Raw genomic sequence first — 4,758 nt, 5'->3', positions numbered from 1 at the left:
CTTCCCTGTTTCAGACTTTGGGTTTGAATTGGTTTTGACCAATGGGATTGCTAGTGGACCTGACATGAGCAGAAGTTTGGAATGTACTTGAAAAATAGGCTTGTCCTTTATGTCTTTGGCCACATGTAAGTCCTTGGATCTTATAATACTAACGATCCATTTGTCATCATTATGATATTTAGATATTGATGAATGGAGAAAAGTGTAAGGACGTGTTGTATTTCTCTTGTCTTCTAGGAGCTGTACTGCAGATGACAGCAGAGAAAGGAACATCGTCAGGGAAGAAAAATCCCAAAGAATAAGTGAAGGAGGTGTGACAGAGCCCGAAAACAAAGTCGAGGATCACTTGAAATCTCTCTCTGTTACAGAGATCTAGAGGGCTGGGGAACAGCTGGAAGAAAGAGATAATGCGTTAGCCTAGAATAACCGTAGCGCTGGATGATGAGGAAGTGCTCCGAAAACCCATGCCCAGATGTCCAAATATTAGTAGGAATTAACGTTGTAGTGTGATTTTGGCTTCATTCAAGGAGTGTGGTAGACAAATCATACACCAAATGATAATGTCAGTAAGAACCAAGGATAAGAGAGAGACTATAATCACATAAAATCAAAGAAGTGGAGACCTCATACTTCTAAATTTTACTTGTAAATATTAATATAAATTCACTAACATGATTTTCTGTTTTCAAAAGCAGCCATGCATTTCCTAGTTCTGTTATCTTTAAGCAAAGCATGTGTGATAAGCATCCCCACCTGCTAGGTGGTCACGAGTTTCTTCAAGAGGACCCCATGCAGGAAATGGTGTCTGCAGTCCACCCCACATGGTAAGATGCATGCTCAACATTATCAGTTGACCTGCTTGTTTAAAGGTACCAACAAACAGCTCTAGGGGCTGTGTGCTTATTTTAAAAAGATTCTTATACTTTTATTGTGTTTCTATCTTAGTTACTGTTCTCTACTGTGAAGAAACACTATGACCAAGGCAATTTAAAAGAAAGCGTTTAATTTGGGGTTTAATATCAAAGAGTTAGTCTACAACAGGCACGACATTGAATCAATAACTGAGAGCTTACACTTGATGTGTAAGATGGAGGCAGAGCGAGAGAGAGAGAGAGAGAGAGAGAGAGAGAGAGAGAGAGAGAGAGAGAGAGAGAGAGAGAAGAGGGGGAGGGAGGGAGAGGGGGGAGGGAGGGAGAGGGAGGAGAGGAGGGAGGGGGAGGGGGGAGGGGGAGGGAGGAGAGGGGAAGGGGGAGGGGGAGAGAGGCGAGGTGGGGGGAGATATTGGGCCTGGTGCATGTTTTTGAAACCTCAAAGCCTACCGCAGGGACACACCTCCTCCAACAAGGCCACACCTCCATCAACAAGGCTGCACCTCCTAATCTTTATCAAACAGTTCTACGTACTGGGAACCAAGAATTCAAACACATGAGCCTAAAGGGACCATTCTCGTTCAAACTACCACAGTTTCTGAGTATGATTTTAGGTTTGCGAATTCTGACAAATGTACATAGGTGTAACTATTGCCACAATTAAGATATTTCTGAGTATTCAAACAATGGTCGGATTATATGCAAAAACGGAACTCTGACTTACAACCTGCAGCAAGCAGCCCAGGACCCAGCATGCTATGTACAGTAACGGGTCCATGAAGTTACCACAAGTATAGCATGTAGTCTGGATGCCTAGCCAAAAAACCCCAGAGCAATTGGCTCCAAGTGCCTAGGACTTAATAGTTAATGGCTTCTCTGTTTATTGACTCTTCCTTAAATCTTAGGGCCAAACTGAAGAACCCAAATATGTATTACTAAGCAACCACATAAGATCCCCTGCTTCTAATTTTCTGCCCCCACCCCAGTCAGGGAATCTACCCATATCACCAATCAGGGTGTGCTGAAGCCTTCCCTATTTTCTGTGCACTGTCTCATTTTATACACAATAATTTATTCTATTAATCTTCCAAAATTGGATACTTGAGCTCATCTAAACATTTTGCAAACACATGCCTGCTCACATGTCATTTTGTAGATACTCCAATACATCTTTGGGATCACCACATTTAAGAGTCACACACACACACACACACACACACACACACACACACACACACACACACACAATTTGAAAAAGAATGTCAGCTTTCTCTCTCATGCAGTAATACACACAAGGACTTATTTATTTTCCATTTCGATGAAATACTATCAATATTTTGGCTTTTCCCTATAAGACAAGAAATGAGCTCATCCCACAGATAAAATGCCAGTTTCTTTTCAAGCTTTCCAGTGTCATTTGCAATTCCTTCCCTGTGAACTGTCTGCTCATATATTTTTCAATTGGCTGCTAGCCTTTTCTAAACTCCTCAACTTTAGGAACATATGCAGGCTTTGATACAAGTTGCAATTTTTCCCAGTTTGCAATTTGTTTTTGGCTTTGTCTGTAGTTTTTTTATGTGTATTTTATATAGTTAATATTATTTACTCTGTTCCTGGATTTTGAATGATAGTAAGGAAAATTTCCCCCATTCTTAGTTTGTAAAGAGTTTACGTATTTTCCTTCTAGTAGATGGAAGGAGATCCTTTTTTCCTTTTATATGCTAATTATTGTATAGTTCATTTACCATATAACCTACCTATTTAAAGTATGTAGTATGTGCTGTTTATTTATCACATTATTTTTAATTATGTTCAATATATAACATTATATTGACTGTTTTAACCGTATTCGATGTACAAGAAGGTAGTATTAGTTACATTCACCATGTTGCATGATTTCCATTTCTAAAATTTTTCATCACAGAAACTGTGTAACAATTAAGAAATACCTTCATTCCCCTCTCCTCTAGTCTCTTAGCTTTCCTCTATTCTGCCTCTGAATTTATCTACTCCAAATATTTCATAAAGGCAAATCATGCAATAATTGTCCTTTCATTTGTGGATTATTTAACTTAGCATAACATTTTTAAATGTAGCATGCATCAAAACTTGTATCTCTTTAAAGGCTGAATAATATTCCATTACTTGGCTATACCAATTACTTGGTTATGTCAATTCATTCATCTTTTGATGGATGCATGATGTTTTCTTCTTTTGGTATTATGAAGAATGCTGCAAACACAACATAATTGTATGTACATTGGTATACAACTATTTACTCAAGGCACTGTTTTGAATTTCTTGGGTCTGCACCTCTGAAGGAAATACTGAGTCATTTGGTAACTTCTTAGGAATTGCCTGTATGGAATGAGCCGTCCTGAATTGTACATTCTATGACTACTTTTGAATAGCACTTCTCAATTTCTCTTTGCTAAATTTGTTAAAATAAACAAATTATTGGAGCAATGTGTGTTTTACAACTGAACCCAGAATGATGAGGCAATCAATTCCAGTACTTTAAGGGACACTTTCGTACCAGTGTGATTAAGCAAGGGCATTCCAGCTTAAGTTAATTCACTTTGTCCCCACCCAAATTGCAAGGATCTGAAAGGTATCCTGACCAACAAGACCTACATTTCTCTCAGTAAGTCCCCAGTAGAATGTACTCTGTGAAGTCCTGGATCTGTCTGCATCTTTTCTTTGGTCCCTTGACTCCCTGGGGCCAGTTCTTGTACACTGGAAATAGGTTGCTACAGCGCACCATCAAACCCATTTCTTACATGGCCGTAGCATCTATATCCCTACTAGCAGTGGAAGAGGGCTCCAGTTGCTCCACACCCTCTATAACTTTTAACACCCATGTTCATTTCATAAAGACACAGACATCCTAGTAGATGTGAAAGCAGATCTGACTTGACACTTGGGTTTTGATTTACATTTGCCTAAGGACTAGTGATGCTGAATACCTTTCTCGTGTTTGTTGGTTATATATGTATTTGCAGAACCAACTGTCAATGTCCTTTGCCCATTTTAAACAGGGTTGTTTTATGTCACTGAATTCTCTGTGTGTCTAGGTTTCAAGTCGTTTTCAGTCACATGATTTGAAGATATATTCTTTCTTCCAAGGTTTGTTTTCAATTTCTTGATAATATCCTTTGGTGCAAAGAGATCTTTACATGAAGTCTGGTTTACTTATTTTTTTCTTTTGACATTATAAGAACCAAGTATCAATCCCAAAGTCCTCAAGATTTACTCGTATATTTCATTCTAATAATTTATGGGTTTAGTTACTATGTTTAGGTTAATGAGTCATTTAAATTTTTATAGCTGGTGTAAGGCATGTGTCTAATTCAATTCTTTTGTGTGGATATCCAGTTATCCAAGGCTCATCACTTGAAGGGATTATTCCTTCTCCCTTGGATGAACTTGGTAGCTTTGTGTTCTGGGACTGTCCTTATGCTCGTACCAGGCTGTTTTAATTATAATAGTTTTGTAGTGAGTTTCACAAACAGAAAGCGTGAGTCCTCCAACTTTGCACTTATTTTTCAAGGTTTTGTTTGCTTGTTTTTGCTACCAGGAGCCTTTGGCAGTTCTGTAAGAATTTTGAAGACTGACTTTTCCATTTCTACAATACAGGCCATTGGAATTTTTAGAGGAATTATCTTGGATATCAAGAATGTTTTAAACAGTACTGATATCTTCAAAAGATAAAATCTTATTTATGAACCCAGGATCTATTTTAAAGTTTTTTCTTGATTCTAACTTAGCCCAAACCATGCAACACTTCCAAAGTTACCATAGAACACACTGGACCCAAAGTGTCTCAACTGTTGAAGAATTGCACTAAAACATATTTCACTGCAATTCACAAAGCCTCATTTTATTTTAG

This window comes from Peromyscus californicus, unplaced genomic scaffold, assembly GCF_007827085.1.
Source record: "Peromyscus californicus insignis strain IS unplaced genomic scaffold, ASM782708v3 Scaffold_13__1_contigs__length_99412109, whole genome shotgun sequence".
NCBI lineage: Eukaryota > Metazoa > Chordata > Mammalia > Rodentia > Cricetidae > Peromyscus > Peromyscus californicus.
The sequence above is the reverse complement of the archived record's forward strand: the minus strand, read 5'-3'. Positions refer to the sequence as shown.